The 25,233-nt window shown below is 35.1% G+C and overlaps 1 protein-coding gene across 2 annotated transcripts in view; it reads left to right on the top strand.

Annotated features, from left to right (window-relative positions):
* RIT2 (Ras like without CAAX 2) overlaps nt 1–25,233 on the top strand; it is a 410,475-nt gene that overhangs the window by 210,717 nt on the left and 174,525 nt on the right. The gene's annotated exons all lie outside the window — the stretch shown is intronic.

Here is a 25,233-nt window from a genome sequence, read left to right as displayed (position 1 = left end):
CAATCCACATGAAACAGAAGAATCTCCCAGATGAGCCTTGTCTGGATTTCTGACCCACACACTCATGGGCAAAAAAAAAAAAAAAATGGAATTGCTTAAGCCACCATGTTCTGAACTATTTTCCATGCAGCAATAGATGATCAGAACAGGATCCCTCCCATCTTCCAGAATGAGAACAAGTGATTACTACTTGGGTTCAATAAGAAATGACTCCTCTATACATCAATCTGCTTCAAGCTATCCCTCTGTATCAGTGTGATCCTCAGTCTCATAACTTCTCCAATGATAATGCAAAACCCATATCTAGTTTAGACTGTGATCACTACTAGATTTCATGTATTATAGTAGTATATATAAATATATATAAGTATATATATATATTATGTATATAAGATGTTTTACAGTCATTACAGTTTATACATTATCAGAACAAGATGGAAAAACTATGACAGCCTCATCTCTGAGATCTCTATAGGGTAATGATACTTCAGTTGTCCTTAGTACTCCTAAAGAGATTAAAAGACAAAAACCTAAATTGGGGAGTAGGCAAATCATCTCATAATTCCATTGCCATGACTCACTTTTGCACAAAGTTACATTACTGACAAGTTGCATGCAAAGCAAATTTTTATAAGTCAAATTCTTTAAATCAAGTAGCTTACTTATATTTGAGATGCTTCATCGTTATTTGCATCAACCTTGAATTTCAGCTGGATTTTAATGGTTTCTGTTACTCCAGCTAATGATTTATTTTTAGACTGCTTAAAGTAACCTGCTAATAAAACCTTTTGCTATGGTAAGAATTTTCACTAAAACACTTAGTTTTGTCCTATTTTAAATATTGTATATATTTGGATATTTTTATCTAATGTGTTTTAAGTTTTCATAAAGTAAAAACATATGGAGCCAGTGTTTATAAATGTATGCTCCACATACAAACATATTCCTATGATTTGGTGCAAGGCATTTTTGTAGTGACATTTTCATGTATTTCACTTGAAAGTCTAAGTATCTTAAAGTGGCAGCCAACTATTTTTTAAGAGCTATAATATTTGTTTGTCTTCTCTGCCCTTGTTATGTCTTGCTTTGTTGTTTCTCTTTCTCCAAAGCGATGTTTACTATGATATGGTTATGTTAGTATAGGATAGGAATTCAAGTTTATTTTATCAGCAAAATATGTATCTATTCTCAGATACTTGGCAGAAAGGAAAAAGAGAGTTATAGATTTAGTGGTGAACCCTTCAGATCCTCCTTGGAAGAGAGGGGATATTCTAATTTGGGGGGGATTTCTGGGAAGTGGGATGAGGGAGCACTCTGAGATACAAGAGTACCATCAATGATCATGTGACCAGCTTTGTTGTATTTCTCAGGGTTTCTAAAGAACAAAAACCTTTATTTGGGTGCCATTGAAGAGAGTTACTGGTGATTCTGAGAGAACTGGTGAATTTGAGAACATTAGGGAAACTTCTTCAGGCAACAATAAATAAGATTATTCCTAACATGGGTTGCTCTCCATGATTCCAGTGCTGGCTGGCATTTGCTTTCCCCTCTCCATCCTGTTCCTGACTCTGCTTTCCAAGGCTCAAAGGTGGTCCCCTGTATCTCCATGTTCTCCAGGATCCCTATTCCAGCCTGGGTAATTTCACATTATCCGTGATGTGAATCGGAAGCATCACAAGTGTCTCTGAAGCAAATACCAAAAAAAAGACATTAAGCTGAGTAAAAGCAGATTTAACAGACTTCTCCTTTTAGATAAAAGCAAGTAAACAAGATGGTCACAGAAAATGCAAAAACCATGAAAACTCAAATTACATTCCTTTTAAATTTGCTCATGTACCAATGTCTCCTATAATGAAGTGCTGATATGCAAATCTGGCTTCTGGCTGTGGTGTTTGTGATGGAAATAATTATTCCTATAATTGGAGAGTGGTTTTTCCTTTTCAAAAATACTTTCAGTTCACACTTTATTCTAATCATACAACTGTCCTGAGAAGTTGTAAGGCAAGCATTTGATGGATGGTGACATTTAAGGACTTAACATATTGATAGAAATTGACTTCCATAAATGATTGCTGTTCTTGACAAAATTAGGACTAAAACCTAGATGATATATACTCCTTTTATGACATCAGTATTTAAAAATTAGGTGTCTGATTTTTTTTTCATCTAAAACAATAAAAAAATATGAAGATGTTGACACCTCATCATCTATAGCTCAAAGAAGTTTTATGAAGATTCATAGAGCAATAAATTCAGAGACCTTGAAGGAAACCATCCTAGTGTTTTTGTTTATTACTGAGAGGCAGGGAAGTTGTTTTCTCACTGATCAGCTCTTCTTCCTCAGTCTACACTGAAAGAAGATGAAAGGAAAAACTGCTGATGATGAAAGCTGTTTTTATCATATTTGTTTGGTAGAGTAGGTGGCTACATTCTTAATGTGTTTTGGTGACTCCCAAATCCTTTTCTACCAAGAAAAATAAGTGATGTTTTATCATCATTAACATCTTTGAGCTAAAATTTTGAAGGGCGCTGTATAAAGGGTAGCATTTTATCAGGGAATAGTACTCATTTTGACGATGATGATGATCATTTAGTATTTGCAAGGCTCTGCGTCAGGTGCTTAACACACATAATTTTATTTAATGCTCACCACAAGCCCATGAAGTAGGTTCCTTTGTTATACCTATTTACCTAGGACACGATTGAAGCTTTAATACATTCAGAGCTTGCTCAAGATCACACAACTAGTTAGGGCTGAGACACAATACCCAGTGTGCTCTGATTTGAAATCTCACTGTGTTGTACTATTGGCCTGCAAACCATTGTTATTTTTCTCATGAATTAGTTTTTTATATCAGCTCTAGGATCTTAGCATCATACTCTTCAAAGAATGGAAAATAAGCAATTAGATTCAGTTGGTGAGTTGGAGGAGACGGGATCAGAATGGTAACTCATTGGATGGTAAGTGGGGAGCTCTAGGCCTTAAACAAGCCAGTAATAGCCAGAGCTTGGGGGGAAGAATGTGAGGAAATATAGAGTAAGGGAATGAGGTTCAAAACTACTGAAAAGCATATTTTCTAATTAGCTGAACAATTCTGACCCAAGTCTATCTAGACTATTTTAAGGCCTTTTTTTAAAAATTCCCAGACAACATTAGTTCCTGAGCCTCCACCATCTTTGTCCCTATTTATTATGTCTTCTGCTGTCACATGGGAGAATGGGTGGGGATAATTCCTATTTGTTGTTTTTGCAAAACCTGACCAACTGTGCAAAGTCAAAGTGGTGCTCTGAATGGAATGAGTTTCAGGGATTTGGGAGCTAGATTAGAGAAGTTTTACATCAGTTGCAGACCACAAACTGTTTTATCCTGAAGATGGACCTTGACAAACCCCTCAGTGCAGACGGTCTAATTGCAGTTTAACGCTCAGCTTGAAACCTCCAGATGCTTTCCCACAGCCTGACTCTTTGAGTGCTGACTTGGGGCTGTGAAATACCCTCTGTTTATTCTTCAGTGAGATATCTAAAGAAAACAGTTCCATTTCTTTACTGAGGGGGATATGAAGGCTGTGGGGATCACAAACTGCTGCAGTAAGAAAAATAACATCTTTTTAGAGTCATGTTAAGCATCTAGAGATCTTTGTGGAGTGGTGACAGCTTTGGGACCAAATAAAGGAATGAGTAACCCAGTCTCTGTCCTCAAGGATTTTCCTTTTCCTCCAAAAGGATCTATGCCTATGAAGTAGATAGAAAATCATATTAAACTGAAAGCTTAATGTTGAACAAAATGGCCCTATGGTAAGTGCAATCATTGTTGGAAACCAGGGAAGAACAATGTGGGAAGCTTTTCTGAGCAAGGAAGATGCTGAATGGAGATGTATCCCGACCAGATAGGACAGATCAGGGGGATGGTGGCAGTTCTTTCAGGAAGAGCCAACAAGATAGACCTAGACAGTAAGAAATGACAGACACAAGCCACAGAGTATTGTGTGTGCAGTTGGGAGGTAGGAGCTGGGAAGACCAGCCTGCCTTGAAAACACACTTAATCAAATACAAAGCATACTGTATTGGCTATGCTATAATGCAATTAATTACAAATACCACTCAAATTTTAAAAAATGGAAGAGAAAGGCACTTCATCTTTCATCATCATTACATTAGATAATCCATAAAAAAACACTTCAAATGATGAGGGTATATTTTTTATGCAGAAAAAGTTAGGCAATTTACCCAATGTCATGGGGATAAAGATTCAAATTTAATAAAAATTACTTAGCTTTTTTATCCTTTTGATAGCATTTTCTTTATATGCTATTCCATTTAACTAAAAATGCAAATCTACAAAGTCTAATTAAGATAGAAAACAAAGAAAAACAAAGCTTGGAGTTTTACATATTTATCCAAACTGGTAGGTGGTGGAACTAGAATTTGAACCCAGGTCAGTATTCTGACCTTTATATTTTTCTTTAGTCTAGTATCATTATTCATTCAATTTGTTTACCAAATATTTAATAATTGCTCAGTGGGTAACAGGCACTGTTTTAGAGAGTGTCCAGGAGTAAACATGACAGATAAAAACTATAAAATATAACCTGAAATTATAGCAAAGGAGACAGATAATGGTCATTGTACTCTCTGTGCACAGCAAAAATGGGGCTATGAATAAAAATATACACATATACACATGCATTCAGACATGTATACACACACATATAAAGAGAAATTATTTGAAACATTTGAGCAGACTTGTGTGAATACATTTTCATTATTAGTCTAGGTGTTGGGGTGGGGCAAGAATAAAAAGAGGATTAGCTAGAGACTTAGCCATCAGCACTAGGAATAATGGTAGCTTGGAAGAAAGCAATAGCACTAACTATTCATGGATTCCACATGCATGCAGCACAGTGACAGGATGACAGGTGACAACAATACAGTGAGGTTTGGAGACCTTTCATGTAGGGACAAACTGCTACATTCTTCAGTGGTACTTGAGGTCATGGTAGCATTATCACCCAATATGGCAGGTGTCCATGATGGACTCCTCAGGACATGGTTAAGAAATACATTTAGAAAATAACATTTTAGAAAATAACAGTACGTTATCAAAAGAAGCAGATAGTTTTGAGTGTCTAATGAGACAATTACTATGTTACTATGTCCTTGGACAAATCAGTGGCAGACACAAAATAAACACCCAAACTCTCCTTCAAAGAAGTACTTTCTACCCAGCACAGAGGTAAGAGGCATTGTCAGTAGACAACTTCCAGCTCAGCTACACAAATTCTCCTCACCTGAGGTCATACCCTTCCCAGGGTTCCCAGGGAAACCCATCTCCGGTGAGATGTGGGCATAAATGTCTAGCCATTACAACCCAACGTGGGACACTGTGACAAGCAAATCTTGCTCCAGATCTCAATGCTGGTTTGGAAAAGACACTGTTCGATTTATACTATCATTCAACTTACCCCTTTGGCCAGTCTGACTTCATTCTCTTCCCTTTCACAAGTATTGATCCCTAACAAATATCATGCACTCCCCAATCTGTCTCATGGTCTGCTTCTGAAAAATAGAGATAATAATGCCTCTTTCACAGATTATCAAGTTGGGTAGATGAGATAATGTCAATAGATGATCTAGTGCCAGCTTGGCACAAGCTAGGGACTCAATATTAGGTTCAACTGTCCTAAACACTCACCTGGATTGTTGCAATAATATTTATTGTTGTAGTCTAATCTGCTGTTTCACAAATTAGAGAGTACAAATCAAGAACCATGTCAAAAGGAAGCACAATTACATCTGGGTGAAGTTCCATGGAGCTTTCTGATGACCAAAGTATATGGGTGTTGGTGCACAGATTTTGCAAAATCAATTTTGAAATTATCTTCCTAATTTTCAGCTGTGAAACAGAGTAGTAATTCTGGAGTAACTGAATTATGAACAAAAGAGCTTTGGTGAAATCAATGCTTTCTTCCATTAGTTCATGAAGTAAGTAAAACTAATTAATACAGCAATAGATGAGAAAGATATAAAAAGATTATTGGCCATTCCAGGAAAGCTAAGCTAATTTTTTCATGTATGGACAAGTTCATCCTGGATGAGACCTAGGTATTCAAAGTATGATCTCCAAAACAGGAATCAGTATTCACCTAGAAACTTTGTTAAAGACATAAAATCTCAGGCCCCATCATAGTCCTACTAAATCAGGAACACTGTGGGTAGAGCACAGCAATCTATTTCAATAAGTTGTCTGGGTGATTCTGAAGCATGCTAAAGTTAGAGAACCACTAGACTAGAATATAGATGAAAGGACATGTAGATCATTTTATCCCTTAGCCCCCAGCAGGGAGAACCTAGACCCTACAAGCATTTCGAAGGTCCTAAGTGAAATATTTGAGCTTTGAAAGAAAAAAACCCACAAATGCATGCACACATACATGCGCATGCACACACACACACACACACACACACACACACACACACACACAGAGCACACACCCATTTAAAATGTAAAAATAATTTTAAAAATAAAAATTAGTGCTTATATAAAAACCACAGTAATGAAAATATCACAGATTAAATCCAGTTCTCCAGGCAAATATGTCATTAAAAAAATCTTAATTTTGCTGTATACATTGCACACCAGCAAATAAATGGCTTTCCATTTTGGCAGTTTCATGTTTCATTGCAACAGAGGCTGTGTCTGCTCAGTTGAGTGACATTCTAATGGTTTGCTTCCCTACCTTATTTAAATGGTGTTACACTGACTTGTTTGGTTTTCATGGATCATTGACCATATTTGTGAAACTGACAAGTCACCGAAAGCTTATAGAAATAAGCTTCCTTCTTTTCAAGAAAAGGAGGAAACAAAAGCTATATGGGGAATGAGCTTGGTTCCTTGAAATGAAATCCAGAATTATGAAATTTCTCAGAGCTGATTTCTTAAATTTTCAAACCCATAACTTAAAAGAGCTACTTGAAAAGGAATGAATAATGAGTGGGTGAAGCTTAAAATTTTTTGTTTTCCTATACAAGATATCAGCTCTCCATACCCTTTCCTAGGTAGCCCGGCCTGACCAAACTCTGACATTTATGAGAATTTCCTCAAGTCTCAGGCATCTGGACATATCCCATAAATCAGTACATGCATGTCGTTATACGTATACGTTTAGGTATGGTTGAAACCAAGGCAATCCTATAAATCTGAAAGAATGCTATTGATTGAATTATAAATATGTAGTCTGAAAGAGGAACACTTGGCATTTTTACATTGAGGCTTTTTAACTTCATTCAACTACATGTTTAGGAAATTACATAATCCATTTTACTTTTAATTTTTTTATTTTGATATATTATAGAGGCACAAGAGATTGTGAACAAATGTGTAGAGAAGCTCTATGTGCCCTTCTCTCAGCATTCCCAGTCTTAACATCTTACATAACTATATAATAATATTGAAAACAAAAAATTAACATTGGTTCAATCCCTAGAACTTCTTACATCTCACTACTTATGCATATACTCATTCGTGTGTGCATGTGCATAATCCCAGGCAATTCTATCACATACGTAGCTTGCATAACCACCACAACAATCAAGGTAATCATGTCATTACTGTAACACTCCCTCATGGTACTCCTTGTCACCACATCCATTCTCTACCTACCCTTAATTTCTGGCAACTACTGGTCTGCCAATCCATTCTCCATCAGTTATTTTATTTCTTGATTAGTACATACATGGGCTCATCTAGTGTGCATGCTTTTGAGATGGGCTCTTTTCATTCAGCATTATATCCCTAGGTACATCCAAGTTTTGTTTATCAATAATGTGTTCCCTTTTATCACTGAATAATGATCAGTTTGGAGGTACCACAGTTTGTTTATCCATTCATACTTTAAAGACATTCCAGTTGTTCCGGTTGTTCCAAGTTTGGGTTATTATGAGCAAAGCTGCTATGAACATTCATATGCAAGACCCTGCAAGAGCTCAAGTCTTTAATTCTCTGGGATAAATGCCCAAGAGTGAAATTGCTGTGTCTGATAGTAAGTCCGTTTTTAGTTTTGAAAGGAAATGCCAAAGTATTTTCCAGAGTGGCTGTACTATTTTATATCCTCACCCTTGTCAGCATTAGATGTTACCACTACTTTCACTTCAGGCATTCTGTTAGGTACAGTGCTAGCCAATCATGGTCTTAATTTGCATTTCTCCAATGGCTGATGACTCCAATGATTGGACATTTTTTCATGTGTTTATTTGTCATTTGTATAGCCTCTTTAGTGAAATGTCTGTGCATGTCCTTTGACCATTTTATAGCTGGATTATTCATTCTTTTTTTGAACATTGAGTTTTGGAGTTCTTTTTATATTCTAGATTCAAGACGTTTGTCACATACATGATTTGAAATGTTTTCTTCCAGTCCATAATTTGCCTTTTCATCCTTTTAGCAGGATCTTTTGCAGAGCAAAATATTTTAATTTTTATGAGGTCCAACTTATCTTTTTTCTATTATGGATCATGATTTTGGCATCAAATCAAAAAACACTACATGGTCCTAGGTACCAAAGATTTTCTATGTTCTTTTTTAAAGGTTTTATGTTTTGCATTTAAGCATGGTCCATTCTTAATTATGCTTTGTACAAATGTTCTTGTTTTTGGATGATGATGGATGTTCAATTGCTCCAGCACCATTTATAGAAAAGGCTATCCCTTCTTTATTGAAATGCTTTTGTAACTTTGTCAAAAAGTAATTGGGTATATTTGTGAAGACTTATGTCAAGTTCTCTATTCTGTTCCATTAATCAATGTGTCTGTCTCTTTGCCAGTACTGAACTGACGGTATCACTACATATCTATAGTAAACCTTAACATCAAGAATACTTTTTTAGCTTCATACCATTTCTCCTCTCCATCAGAACTCTGAAGATTATATATTTATTATCCCACAGATCTCCAAGACTCTGTTCATTTTAAATTTCAGTCTATATTCTCTGTTGTTGAGATTGAGCAAATTTTATTGATCTAATTAGCTAATTCTATCCTTTGCCTTCTCAGTTCTAGTCTTGAGAATGACATCTCCATTGTACCTTTTTTTTTTTTTTTGGTTATTATGTTTTCACTTCTATAACTTCTATTTGGTTCTTTTTTATACTTTGTTCCTTTCTTGAGATTTTTCTAATTTTTTGTTTCCTGAGAACTTACAGTGATTGTTGCATCAGTTTATAATAGCTGCTTCAAAATCCTTATCAGATAATTCCAACATCTGATTCATGTTAGTACTAGTATCACATGATTGTATATTTTTTTTCATATCAAGATATTTCTGGGTTTTGATATGATGAACAAGTTTGATTGTACCCTGGACATTTTAGCCATTATGATAAGAGGTTCCTGATCCTATTCAGTTCTTCTGTTTAGCAAGTAATTAGGGCTTAGGGCTAATATGTGAGTTCTGACCTACATTTGTGGGCTTGTGCCACAATGGCAGTTTCATTTTTATACTTTTTGCATTTCTGGTCCATCAGTGCTGTTGGGGCTCCTGCTCAATCCCTGATGCTCTTGCCTGCAGGGGTGGAAGGAACCTTCGTGGGTCACTGTTGTCTCTGCTCCACCTTCTATGTGAGGGAGGGGTAGAACCTCCTGGACTTGGGTCTCCTTGTATCACTGATGGAAGGGCAGGAAGCTTAGGGTTCTGCCAATGCTGGCTCTCTGAGTGGACTGGTCTGCCTGCCAGTACCCTCAGTGTGAAGTGGATCCTGGAACAGTTGAGGTTTCCCTACTGCATTGCTTATGATGGGTTGGGTTTCTGCCTATCTATTTTTAAGGCTATCCTGTTTCCCAATGATAAAGTTCAGTAGAATCTCAAAAGCAAAATGATGGGGCCTGTCAATGGGTTTCTATCCACTAAACATTCTTAATCTTTACTGTATCACTAACAAGGTAGCTTTGCTGGGCTCCAGGGAAGTCTTTTCTTTGGCATATTCCCATTTTATCTCCTGCCTGTGCTCACGCTGGACACCTAAATATACTGCCTTTTCCGTCACCAGTTTTCTCTATTTCTCAAGGCCCAGCTCAAAGCACTTTCCCTACCATGCCTTAACCAAAATAATTTCAGAGAGAACTTTCCTTGTTATGACTTCCTTCAGTAAATATCATACACTTTGCTTGATGCTATGATTACTCTTTGTTCTGGGGATGTTTATCTGTATTATGCTCTAAGTCCCTCAAAGACAGTATCTGTTGACTGTAATCCTCTTACATCTGTCTTAGAGTTCAGCAGTGTCTTGGGTACACGTGGGGTGTTGCATCAGCTGATTGGTTGGTTTCACACTGAGGTTAAGATGATACTGATCTCTCTTAATCCCACTGTCAGAAGGCACAGGACAACCCTGAGAGCTGGATTTGAAAGAGATTTTAGTTATAATTTAATTCAACACATTCATTTGAATAGCAGGATTTAGTGGGTAAAAAGGCCACAAAGTCGAAGAGATAGAAGCAAAATGGAGAGCAAAGTGCACCAGGTCTCTGATGCTCACGTCCATGTGTCCCCCATTAAGCCTAACTCTTGTTTACAAAACATTTATTTATGATTTTATAAAGTACATCATCTTCTGAACAGGAAGAGAAGGAGGGGAATAATAGTAGCTGTGCAATTAAAGCCAAAACTGATATAACCTATTGGAGGGGTTGCCCCCTACCACAGCCTCAGGAAATCTTGGAGACTCTTCATCAGAGACTTTTGGAAAATCCCCTTTAAAACTGCCTTAGTTTGGTATGAATTTTTTTAAACTTTTTTTTGTATTGAGGACCCACACATCCCCCTTTATTGGTATTTTAATTGGATTGCAATAAATGTATAAACAAACTTGAGGAGAATCAATTGAGGACTTTCTATTGTCGAGTATTTTAATCAATGAACATTATAAAATCTTTAATATTTTCCATAATATTTTAGGGTTTTTTTGCTATGGAAGTTTTATTGTACCTCTTTCATTAATTTTTTATATTTTATGCCATTTAAAACTTTTACTATCTAAATTTTTAAGTATATTGATTTAGTTATTCCTTGTTACACAATAAATCATTTTAAAACGTATTTTCTTAGAACAATAATCACTTTGTTATTATTTACCAGGGTTCTGAGGGTTGACTGGGCTCACCTATGCAGTTTTGCTGAGAATCTCATACGGCTGTGGTCACGTGGTATCCAGGGATAGGGTCACCTTAAGGCTCCTGCACTAAAGTATCTGACAGTTGATGCTGGCTGTTGACTAGGATCTCAGGGGCAGTTGTTCTCTGTGTCCTCTTCATATGGGCTGGGCTCAGCTCACTTACCGCATGACCTAGCCTTGTTTGTCCTAGAGCATCATTTCCTCTGTAGTTACAGGGTTGTGAAGATTCAAGGAGAGGACACATAAATTCCACCTTTAAATGGGAGGGTTGTTATACATCACATAGTAAGAAGAGTAAACTGGATGGTAGATCTTGTGGCAGCTATAATTATGCCATCTATAAATAATGACAATTTTATTATTTTCTCTCTAATATTTATAATACATTTTATTTCTTGATTTATTGACCAGATCTCTAGTATAATGATGAACAGAATTGTAGGTCTAAATATGAAAGATAAATTTCCTGATTTCAGATGGACACTTCTCAATATTTCTTCATTAAATATGCATTCTGCAATTTTTCCCAGATACCCTTTATAAAATTAAACTATTTTCTTCTAGTTATCCCTTGCTAAGAGTTTTTATCATGGTGAATGGTGAATTTTATCAATGCCTTTTCTTTTTCTGTTTAAAGGATCATGTGTCTTCTTATTTCAAAATCGAGAATTGTGGTTTATGTTTATTTTTACTTGTGAGTCCTACCATTTATTCCTAGGAAAAACCCAAGTCTTGATGTAGTATCACTTACATATTATTGGATTCTGTTTGCTGACATTTTCTTTAGGATATTGTGCATCTATGATATTAAGTGTGGCTGAACTAAAATTTGGTTATACCTGGTCAACTATTGGTTGCAAGGTTATGATGACCTTAAAAGAAGTTAGGACCAGTACCTTTGAAATAATTGGTGTAAGATTAATGTTATTTCTTCTTAAAAGTATTGAAATAAGTTAACTGGTGAAGTCTCCTGGGGCTGGTGACTTTTGGGAGAAAGTTTTAAATTGTGAATTCAACATTTTAAATTTATATGAATATGTAGTTTTTCTATTCTTGTATTCATTTGATGCATTTAATTTTTCTAGTAATTTTTCTACTTTTTCAAATCTACTGGCATAAAATTGCTAAAATAGACCTTCTGATCTTTTTAATGTATTTTCAAAGCTACAATTTTTGCCCTTGTTATCTTACTAATCGTGAATTTCATTGTTTCATTTTTAATTCTAAAATATACTATCTAGTTCTGGAATAAACCCAGGTCTTGATATATTATCCTACTTACCTCACTATTTTTGCTAGTGAAATACCCTATTTTGTTATTTTTTAATCTTTATTATTTCTTTCTAATCTGTTGGAGTTTTATTTGCTATTCTGTTTTTGAATGCTTGAAGTGGATGCTTAGCTCATTTATTTTCATCTGCTCTTCTTTCCTAATTTATGCATTTAAGTTTATAATCATATCTCCAATGAAGGCTTTAGCTGTATAAACTAAATTTCTTTATATTAAATCATTACTAGATTCAAAATATTTTCTAATTTCAATTGCTATTTCTGCTTTTACTCATGGGTTTTCAGAAGTGTAATTGTTAATTTTTGAACTTTTGGTGAACTGTGAGTTATCATTTTGTTACTGAATTTCTGCTTGTTTTCTACTATTTTAATGAATGTACTCTGTATGAATTTAGTCCTTTGAAATTTGTAAAGTGATTATTCTTAACATGCCTTAGCAGTTTTGATAAATGTATATTTGGTACCAATATATACTTTCGTGTGCCATTTTATGTATGTACAGAATTGCAGTCCTTTTCTTTCAACAATTTGAAGATAACATTACATTTCTTCTGTTCGTGTTGGAAACTTGGATAACCATCTAATTGTTATTTGGAAGATACACCACACCTCCTATGTCACATCTCCCTATCCTTGATGCTTTTCAGATTTTCCTCATTGTAATTTTCAACAAATTGACTCTGATGTACCTATGTGATGATTTGCTCTCCCCCTGGATGTGTGTTACTTGCTAGTAACTGTAGTGCTTTTTGAGTCACAGCTTCTTCCAAAAAAAAAATCAGATTTGCAGAATTCTTAGTCATTATCTCTTCAAATACTACTTTGTTACTCTCTCCCTTCCTTCTGGGATTCCAGTTAGACCTATGTTACTCTTTTTCAACTTATCCTGTATTTCACTTATGCTTTCTTCTTCTGTATTTTCTACCATTTCACCTCCCTGTGCTTCACTCTAACTTTCTCCTGAATATTATTGTTTACTGTTTCTCTCTTCCCTTATACATAATCTAATTTCAACTCATCCACTGAGTTCTTAATTTCAATTGTATTTTTAAATTCTAGTAATTCTGCTTTTTAAATTTCATCTTGTTTGCTAAAACTTTTTATCTTCTATTTCCTTGAAAATACTAAAATCATTTTAAGATCCGTGGTGGGTAACTTTTTGGATCCACTTAAATTTTTTTTTTTTAATTATTCTTGATGTTTTTAGACACCATGACTTACCAAATTTACTTCCGGCAGAAGACTAAGACTAAAAACCCCATGTCAGATTAAAACAATCAGGAACATCATCTGTCTCTCCACTTCTACTGGTTGGTTTCAGTGGGAGGTTTGCTCAAAAATACCTGATGGTCTATTGCCAGGAGGGGAACTTAACCTCAAGTTTTAAAGATACGTTCTTTCTTTGGCCAGAAGACTTCTAGAGTAATCACAGCTTGCAGGTCTTGTACATACATCTAGCTGTTCCAGATTGATCATAACTTATTTTAAATGCCAATGAGTGTGATTAAATTGTAAGTATCTATTTTTAAAAGATCTGTGAGCTGCCTGGGCCTGGGGTTGACCCCTGAAGGTTGGCTACTCTTAAGAGCCAGATACACCTCTTCAGGACTTAGAAGGCAGCAGCCATAGTCAGAGGGGTAGGTGGCAGAATGCTGAGTCAGTCACAGGTGAGCTAGTGGTTATGGGAGATTCTCCTCAGCCTGTGTCAAACACCCTCGGTAGGTTGCTGCTTTGAATCTTGTGTTTTTTCCTCCCCAAATGCATATCTGCTCACGTTTTATCCCTTGTCCTCCATCTTTCTGTTAGTCTACAGAATAAATCGCAGTGCCTGATCCCCTCTAAGAAATGGCCCTTGCCCACCTCCCTCGTGGCATGATTTTTAACCGATCACTAAACAGGACCACTTTCTCACTGCTTGTCGCTCATGGGCGGGCCCTTCTTGCTGTGACCTCCCTTCTTGATGCTGCTTTTGCTGTGTCACTTTTCGCCCTATGTGCATTTTTTGTATGTCTGCCTACACAGCTTGCTGTGCGCTTCATGGAGGGAAGAATTAGCTTATTCTAAATCAGAAAAAAAAAACTTCTTCAGAAGGAAGACTTTGAAAAAAATAAGTAAGGAAACAGAGACTGTGTTTTTATCATGAGACCCAAAATGAGGGAGAAAGGAGAGGAACAAAAACTGATAGAACATCACCATGCTAAGAAAAGGCAATTCAAAAATAAATGAGTATCTCCTTTAATGCACCGACCCTGAGTAGGATGATGGAAATGATGAGAGAAAAAGACTAGGAAAGAAGCTTGGCTAAACTAAGTCTTGTGTTGTAGTGTATGGGAACTGGGAATAATTGGAAAAGCAGCGTTGTTTTCATTAATGATTCTCTTAATGGAGGAAATAAAGCTATTTTCATAATAATCAGACAAAATCTGGGGCAAGCAAGACAGTTTCTAAATGCAGTGTTCTATACACAGCAACTAATGATGTATATCATCTGTTTCCAATCTATCAGCAATGCTACAAAAACAAGAATAATCTGCAATTAAAATTACCATGAGAAGCAGCAGGGGAGAGACTGAAGAGGAGGTGGTTTTTTTACTCTAAGAAACCAATAATTTCAGAAGCATCACTGAATTGTCTTCAGTGTAACATGTTACTACCATTTAAGTAGTAGATTTATCTTTTCTTATAAAATTGTTTTAATTAGAAAAGATCAAGGAATAAAGACACCTTTCTTATAATCAAAGGAAACATTTGTTATAAAGAAATCTGCCTAGAAAATATATCATAGTAACATAATATGATTTTAGCAGTTTCACAATTCTATTTTGCTGCATATTCAGTATTATATGTATTTGTATAAAAATAAGGCATTATGCAAGGATGGACTTGGTTTTTATTTTGAGAATAAAAGAAAACTTGTATTATTTGGTTCATGCCTGATGATAAACAGCACCATAACAATGGGCATAGCTTATACCTGCATATGTGACGGGAATTCAGGCTGGCTAGGTGCTATCAACCAGAGAACACATCTCTCCCTGGTTATTGAAACTTAGTAGGCAACATTAGGGAGCACAAACTTTCATTCCAAGACAGAGGTAAGGCCTAAAAGTAATTCTGGGATTCTGGGAGAAGATATATATATGCAGCTACACATATTTAAATTTGCCTCAGTTACTTTTACTTAATAAAAAGAAAAATACTGCTTGTAAGTTCCTCTTTTTCTTCCTCAGCATTTATGCCTAGTTCTGTGTCCTAAAGCCTCCTTTCTGTTCTCCGTTGTCTAATCATTTTTATGATCTGTCCTAGATTCTGGCTTTTTGAGAACAAAGATAGTCAATATCATAAGCACATGTTTTTGTTCATTTATAAAATATGTGTACTTAAAAAAAATAGGTATTTTCATTTTACCTATTGTAAAATTTAAATTTAAATAGATTAAATGGGATACATACAAATACACATGTATTCATATATACAGGTATACAGGTCTACCTACCCATCTATCTATTCATGCTCTTTCATTTAACATTATGGTTTTAATATCTATGTTGATATATAAAAACCTAGTTAATTCATTTTATGGCTGGGTAATAATATTCCACTCAATTAGTACATTGAAATTTATATTGACCTATTATAAAATGTCTCCCCCAGTTTTTTAACATTACAAGCGATACTGTCATGATCATTTCTGTGGGCATCTCCTTAAACACATATGCAAGAACTTCCTTAGCAGACATGGTTTGAAGTGGCATTAAATTGGCTGAACAAGCATGCACATTTTCATTTTTATTGTGTATTGACAAATTGCTTTCCAAAATAATTGTAAATCCAATTTACATATCCTTGGGAATGCATAAAAATCATCTTTCTACAGCCTATTGATTTTCAAATTTTTGCCAGTTTTACTACTGTAAATTTATCTCATTCTTTTTAGTTTCTGTTCTTCTGATTGCCAATTAAGTGGGACCCTTTTTCATATGCCTTTGTTGTTCCACTCTATGAATTGTGTTTTTACACCCTTTGCCCTCATTTTTATTTTTACCTACCCTTTAGAGATGAATGAATAGGAGTTCTTGTAAGTGGTGTTGCTGGGTTATCTATCTGTTACAAAATTTCATGTTGGTTCTTTATTAGATCAAATTCTGAAAAAGGTTTATCTGAGAGGTATAATAGTAAGATTGAAGATTTATCTACTTTTTCTTGTAATTCTGATAGTTTGTGCCATATACAAGATGCTTTTGTTAAGAGCATGTCACCATATGATTGTCCAATCTTCCAGATTGCTTTTTTTTGTATTATTGTTATGCCCTTCTCGTTTTTTCTTACTGCATTATACCTCAACTTGTATTACTAAACCTTTTTTTAAAGTTATCTTCTCTGATCCCTTATCTTCTGTCATTTTGTTAAATTGTCCATCTTGTAACCAGCATGGAAAAATATTTTGTTTTAATTTTAAATCCAATTTTATAGACTGATTGACAGTGCTAATCATTTGCATACCTCATAATTTAGATATATTTAGCATTTCCTATTTATGATGTTTAATGTGATCCTGTCTTTAGTCAACAACTCCTTGTTTCCTTTTTATGCCTCTTAGTGTTTGGAAGTTATAGCTTATATTTTTATTATGTTACCCTCCAATTTTCTACAAACATATTTATCTTCATTTTTTCCTAAGAAAGTCAAAAGTATTTATTAGGCTTTTTAATTCTCTAAAGAAATTTTTTATTCTCTTAAACAAGGCATTAGCATACTCTAGTTGCCCTCCATTTTTTGCTGCTTTCATCTTCCAATTGCTATTTAGAATCCTACATTTAAAATTTTTGAAATCTTTGATACAACAGAATAAACATAAATTATAAGATAAAAAATAAAATGCACATTAATAAATTCTACACCCAGTTTAAGAATCAGAACATTCTCAGTAACATTAAAGTCCCCAGTAGGCTTCTCTGTAATTGCATTGCCTTGTTGTCCTCTTCTAAATTTATAATCATAATAATTTGTTTTAATTTAGGCTCTACTACATGTTTTATTCTAATCATTATCATGATACATTTACACACATTTTATAGGTAAGAGAACATAAAGGTCACTGGTTCTCAAGAGTCCCTTTACATTCTCAAAATTATTGAAAGATCCCCAAAGAGCTTCTGTTTATCTGAGTCAGACATATTGATATTTACCATATTAAAATCAAAACTGAACTTTTAAATTTATAACTGTTATTTATGTCATTTAAGTTAACAATAGTAAACTGATTACACAGTATCAATAACATATTTTTTTTAATGAAAACACGCTGTATTTTCCCCCTTAATTAGTGACATAGTGAAATTGTTTTATGTTTGCATATCTCTTTAATGTCTGGCCTAAAAGAAGACAGCTGGATTCCTATAACTGCTGCTTTATTCCATCTGTGGTGAACATGTTTTGGTTAAAGTATATGAAAAAAATCCAAGCTTAGAAAAGAGGAGATATTTTCATACCTTTTCCAGACAGTTGTGGATATTCTTTTTTTGACAGTACAGGAAAATTCAAGGAACCTTTTCTTAAAAATTAGTTGCCATGTGGAATCTAAAGCCACTTGAGTGGAATTTTATACTCTCCTATCTTAACATTCATTTGATTTATCTTGCATTTTGAATCGACCTTTTACCAAAACATGCATGGTTTTATAACATCATGCATTGGTCTTTTGGAACATACTGGTTCACTGAGTTATGAAGACCTTCAAAATGGTAACACATTTGATTACACAATATCAAAACATCAAGTTCATTGCTTTTTACTATCCATCTTATTTAAAAGCCCTTTTAGAATTGCAAAGTTGTTAAGCTCATGGTAGAGGACACAAGTTTTCCAAAATTCTAATCTTTGCTTGAAAGCTCAAAATCTATTTTTGACCACAAATATTGTCAGCTGTTTTCCTCCAAATGAAAGTTTGGTTTCCTTAATTGTCAAGATAGTGTATGTCAGGTACTGAAGTCTGAATAACTGTATTTTATCTGTTAGTCATTCCTTCAAGCAAAAAATAGTGCTCCATAAAAAGCATGGCTAGTTCAGCTCATAATTCAAACAATTGTGGAAGTGGTTTAACTCTAGACAACTGTTGTTCACTGGCCACAGAACGGCTTTATGCATACTTCCTATCTCATTACACAGAATATTAAAAAGATGTGAATTCAAGGGTCAGTATTTAATGAAACAATGTTTACTACTTCATCAAATATATTCTTATTAAATTACCATTCTTTGTAATGTGAGCATGTGTCAGCAAACAATACAATAGTCCTAGTTTGATTTAGTGCCACTGCGTTGATTCATGCTAACGCACCAACCGTTTTACTCAATATTGTTTTTGCAACTTCAGTACAAATGTCAGCACAGTTAAAAAGTCTAATAAAATCTTAAAAGTAATGAAAATAGTTTTGACCTCATCATTCACTGAAAGAGTGTTGGGAATGCCCAAAGTTTCATCTTTCACACTTTGAGAACTACTGTGAAAGATAAACCCTTCTTATTTTCTAATTCCATCCCTTGCTATCTTTTCTCTGATATAATTTCATAATTTTTTCCATTTCTCTAACATCCTTAAATTTCCTCTTTCCTCTCTAGTCCTCCTGCCTCAGCCTACAAAGCTGTATCTCTATTATCCCCACATATCTTATTACTGAACTACTGTCAACATTGATCTTTAAAAAAGAGAGAATTGTTTGACAGAATAGTATCTATCCTTTTAAGGAAGCCTATGATAGAAGTGTGAACCAGGGAGATAATGGAAAAGCATTTAGATAAAGCCAGTGCCATAAACAGAAACTCTCTCACTAAAAGGTATTCACAGGTGTGTTTTTCAGCTTCGTTTTTACTGAAAACTCTGGTACAAGGAGGCTATGAAGTGCTAACCTAGCACATTCTAAACCCAATCATTTGTATCTGGGGATTAGCTTAATTTCAACAGGTGATTGTGTCTGTCTCCGTCATGGTGTGGACTACTAACCTGACTTCCCATTTAGAATCTTGACTCTAAGATAAGTTTTTGGGGAAAATCCTGGAGATATTTTAATTTTAAAACTATTTAGGTGACTGTATGGTTTCTGTCAACATATGAGGTATTATCATATCTTCTACCATAAAGGAGCAGAAATTCCCCCAGCATTAAATTTTGTAGAATGAAAAGCACCTCATTAGAAATAAATCATCTTGTTTCTTAATCACACACTTAATTTAAGTTAATTAAGACATATAATGCATGCTCTGTAAGTACTAGTTGATTATTAAATATTATTACTGGAATTTAGTTAATGGTTAATTAGTTTCTGGTTGTTCATTTTCATTAATTTCATTAATTCAATTCCATTAATTGTTTTGGAATTGTTGTGGAGGTATGTACTTTCACCAAGATTTTTAAAAAATGTAAACTGTTGTTAAATGGTTCTACTTATATTAATGACATAAAGTAATGTAGAGGTGTTATGGAAATTTCTTAAATGTTTCTTTAATGCTGTCATTTGAATTAAATATAGTAATCATTTGGAAAAAAATACTCTCTCCTGATGTGTTTAACTATATAAATGGTTCAGGTTGTGTTTTCTTAGCTGTTTTACAACCAACTCATCTGAATGAGTAATGGTGCAGAAAAATTGCCTTGATAATTCTTCCTTTTCAAAGTAAAAGAGATGCTGCTAGGATAAACTTTTGCTTTGAAAATTGGAATATCCAAATTCCAGAGCAAGTTCAAAAAAAGGTATCATACATGATACTTCCAGAAGGAAGTGACTATATCTAGCTCTTGGTGCAACTCAGTTTGCATTATCTTGGTCCTTTGACTATGAGTCAGAATAAAGTTGATCCTTAAAGGACTCATGGGTAATAGCAAATATGAACAGAGTCTTAAAGGTGGGGAAATTTTTTGTAAACAGGTACTAGAAGAAAAATGTTTTCAGTGTTGAATAAATAAGCAAATGCTGAGAAAGAAACAGACATCAGGCACACAGAGGAGGCACAGCTGGGCACCAAAGACAACGAGGATCTCCACTCACAATTTCTCCCTTCAGCCTGGATTGCTGTCTCACCCACTGAGCCCCATAATTGAAGCATCTTAACTTTCAACTACCTTAAAAGTTCACATGCTTCAGTAGGCATACGAATTACCCAGCACCAATTTTAAAGCTTCTTGTTCCTTATCTGAAGTTTCTGATTCATTGTATCTGTGATGGCATGCCAGAATTTTCATGGTGGTGAGCACTCATGATGACTCTAATATAGGTAGAATTCTAATGTGAATCACTATTTGAGAGGCACAGCCCAACTCAACCTTACTACTGGGCCAGTCTTTTATCTCTCAGTCCCTAGCTATCAAGTCAGACTCACCATGTTGATGCTTTGACAACTCTGATCTAGAATTCCAGTTCTACTCAATGGGCCTTTTGTTCTCTTCTTTTTGACCCATCTATCAACTTCTATCTCCCATTCAGTCACTTGGTTTTCTACTCACTTATTATTTGTCCCTGACTTGGTGTACTGACAGGGATGTAAATTCTTCTGTTACCAAAGGAACACGATCTGTTTTTGTTCAGATGTCAAATATTTTGCAGTGGGTTGAATACTGTACCCCCAAAAGATCGGTCTGTGTCCTAACCCTCAATATCTGTAAACATGACCACAGGTGAAAGGGAATTTCTCATTTTTTAACAAATTATTAGAATTCTATTTTGAAAAGTTTTTGAATAGAAATATTTTTTAGCTTTGCTGAGCTATAATTGTGAAATAAAATTAATTAAACATTTACAGCACAATGATTCAATAACATTGTGAAAGGATTCCCACCATGGAGGTAATTAAAACATCCATCACTTCACATACTGTGTATGTGTGTGCATGAGAAAACTGAAGTTTTACTCTCAGTAAATTTCAGTGATACAATACAGTATCATCACCTATCATCACCCTGCTAGACATGAAATCCTCAAATCATATTCATCTTATGACTGGAAGCCTGTACCCTTTTATCAACCTCTCCCTTGTGCTGGCCTCTTATGTAAGTTTTTCTTCACTGGAGATTGAAACCTTTCCATCTGTTTTGATGATGATTGAGTTCCCATTGGTTTTCTGTTTATTTCTGCTACAATTTGGCCTCCAAGATATTCTCAGTCTGATATCTATCCCTTTTTGATAGACACTTTTTTTGTTTTGCCAGTTACCTTACAAAGCAGTCACTGCTTGGACTCTGACCACATCCCTTCTCCACATTTTCATGTGTGTCATTGACACCTCAGTGCACATAGGGATGTGACAGGAGTGACGTATGGCTGCAAGGGCTCAGCTAAGCTGCTCTGTTTCCACTGAATGCCTGTAGCCTTCTGACATAGACAAAGAGCTCCACCAGGCTTGCTGTCATGAACACAGCTCACAATCTCTCAATTGGTAAATTACACTAAAGTTAGATCTTTTAGATGCAAAGATTTCATGAAGGGATTAATCCTCTTGTTTGTTCACACTTCATTGTCGGTTGTTCTAATCTGAGGAGTTAAAAACACTTTCATGAATTTGAATTTTGACTGAAAGCAAAAAAAATCAAAGATGAATAAAAACAGAAGAGATAGCCCCTGATAGCATGAAGACAATGGATCTTTCTGTCTTAGACTCTGTCTTCTCTTCCGTTCGTTATAGATACTTGGAAATTCCCTGGTAGTGAGAGCATATAAAAACCTATTTCAAAGGTTGTGTTTCATTTCTAATATGGTTCATTTCTTAATATGACAAACTCTGTGTTTTTAAGGTTCTATGATGGAAGAGGTGCTTTTACAGAGCCTAGTATAAATCTGAGGATTTCAGAGGCCCCGGGTTTTGGATTTTAGTGTCCAGTGATTATGTATATGTGATAAAAATTCAATGAAGTCCACTGTAGTAATGAATTTTTGCCTCAAAGATTGAAGGAGGTTGAGATAGGAAGCAGAGGTAATCAGTGTTAGTTACTCCACTTTAACAAAGTGAAATCACTTTGAGAAGTTTTAGACTTAAACCATCCAGAGATTTGCGAACACTACATTGTGAATTCAGGGTGCAGACTTATTCCCAGGCAAAATAAAATGAGTTATATGATCTTTTTATAAGACAACAGGATTACCAGTGATTTTATTTAGCCATTTTTCTCTCAAGGAAAAATAGATATTCTTAGTTTTCTCATAAGCATTTTGTCACTAATGCATATTTTATATACATAAATCAAGTTGCTTTATTTCCCAAACAGCTTTGGAGTTTTCTCCTACTATTTTCAAATGTTGTATTTTGTTTAGATTTGAAGCAACCCCAGATTCTGAACCCTAATCTAAGGTTCTGGCAGCACAATGGTAGATGAGATTTACTGTAATATGGGCAAAACCCTTTAGGAATACAGGTCTCAGCTTCTTAAGAAGGATTATTTCCTCTGAAGCAGCAAGATATTCTGAGAACAGAGATTTTTCTTTTCTAAAAAGCTTAAGAGTCTATGTAATTCGATGGGCTTCAATTAAGTTTGTATTAAAATATATTAATTCATGAGAATTTCTTTATCATAGTAAGTCCAGCCCTGAGCTAGATTTATAGAGAAAGTGTTCATTTGAGCTGGGAAAATGTGGCCTACACATATGAATGAGTTTTTAGCAACGCAAGGTATATTTACTAGGTCTGAATTTGTTTCCAGGTGAGAGGTGCAATAGAGTTGAGAATTGAACCCTCTGAGTGTAGATCAGAGGAGGCAAGCATGAACTTTGGCAGGAGGTAACACTAATCTGGGCCTTCAACCATGGAGATATTTGTTGTTTTTAACAGATTTCATCTTTAAGAGTGGTTTCAAGTTTATAGCAAAATTGAGCATAAAGTACAGAGTTGCCATATACTCCCTGCCCCCAGGCACAGAATCCCCCATTATCAACATCCCCCACCAGAGTGGTCCATTTGAACCATCATCGAACCTACACTGACACATCATTATCACCCTAGGTCCATACTTTGCTTGAGGTTCACTCTTGGTGTTGAACATTCTATGGGTTTGGGCAAATGTATAATGGCGTGTAGCTACCATTGCAGGATCATGCAGGATCATACTCTCCCTGCCCTAAAAATCCCCTGTTCCCTGCCTGTGGATCCCTCTGTCACTCACTAACCCCAGGCAATGACAGATCTTTTTATAGTTTTGCCTTTTCCAGAATGTCAGGCAGTTGGAATCATATACTCAGTAGCTTTTCCAGATTGGCTTCTTTCACTTAGTAATATGCACTTAAGCTTCATCCATGTAATTTACAGCTCATTTATATATAGCACTGAATAATATTCCATTGTCTGGATCTACCAGTTTTTTAATCCATTCACCTAATGAAGGACATCTTGATTGCTTCCAAATACTGGCAATTATGAATAAAATTGATATAAGCATCCACACACATGCTTTTGTGTGGATACTGGATTGGGATTTTATGGCCCATGTAATTAAGATGCAGAGGAAATATTTTAATAAATTGAGAACCTTAAAGATCATAATAATCATTGTTTATACGTTTTTAATACAGAGATGAAAGATTGTCTCCTAACTCAATAAATGCATGTAATTATCTGGGCAGTTTGATGTACATTCAAGAGGCTATTTTAAACATATGAGTATTCAATTTAGGATTGAGGCTGAGAGCAGCATTAGAGAAAGGCAGGGAAGAGGGACTACTGGTATCGGGGCTGGGTCTCTGCTCTGTCATTCTGCTCTGTCCCTATGCTCTGGACTTTGCCAAATACAAGCTCTGTTTTTATTCAGATCTTTCACTTTTGAAGCCATTGGATGATGATCTGCTTTGAGGTGAATATTTCTTATGCAGGACCCAAACTTCCCCTTCATCTAAAAGGCTTATCAAACCTTCTCTTCAATTACAAACTGAAAATAACCTCAGTAAATATAAATTTCTTCACTGTGTCTATTTCCAGTGATATTTTAGAGTCCCTCCTACAATTCTACCTCAGGCAGCTATCCTGTTCCTTAAGAAGGCTCAGTGTTTATGGAAGATGAATAAGAAGTGGAATGATTTGTCATTATTATTTTTTAACTTGATGTTTATATTTTCTTCAGATTTGGCAACATAGCTAAGAGAATGTGGAACCAAACTGAATTGAATCTAAAATACCATGCAACATAAATGACCTTGGCCATTGCATAACAACCACCTAAGAGGGCAGAGTCTGAAACTTTTTATTGGTTCATAAGTCCTTTCTCCCTACCTTCCTCCTTCCTTTACATTTAAGGAACTGTAAAAAACTATAGGGTTCAGCTATTTAGGAAATGGTATTAAAAAGAACTTGCCTATGACAAGATAAAAACTAAATTACAATTCCCATTGGTGGGTACATTTTTCTGGTTTTTTTTTGCTACATGTGACTTCAATGAAAATTTCTTTTTGGAAATTGTTTAAGATAGAATGCTGATGAGGAATAGTCCAAATAAAGAGTAACCATCTTTACTTCATAAAAATATAGACACAGAATTGGAATGCAGTACAGTGATAAGCTATCCTAAAGCTCTTATTTCATAGGTTGAAACCACACAAATCTAATGATTTTCTGGAGGTCATCTCAGTGGTAGCCAAAAATGGTGCCAAAAATCAGTAGCTTCTTGCATTATAGCATAACACATAATGACATGATGCCAAAACAATTCAGTATATTAATGATAATTAAAAGAAGTCACTCACAAGAGTCTGGTCATTTGGATGAAATGGGAAGAGGTTTCGCCTCTTTAGATATATGTCCTTTG

This window comes from Manis pentadactyla, chromosome 6 (assembly GCF_030020395.1).
Source record: "Manis pentadactyla isolate mManPen7 chromosome 6, mManPen7.hap1, whole genome shotgun sequence".
NCBI lineage: Eukaryota > Metazoa > Chordata > Mammalia > Pholidota > Manidae > Manis > Manis pentadactyla.
Note: the sequence above shows the minus strand (reverse complement) of the source record. Positions and strands in the feature narration are given on the sequence as shown.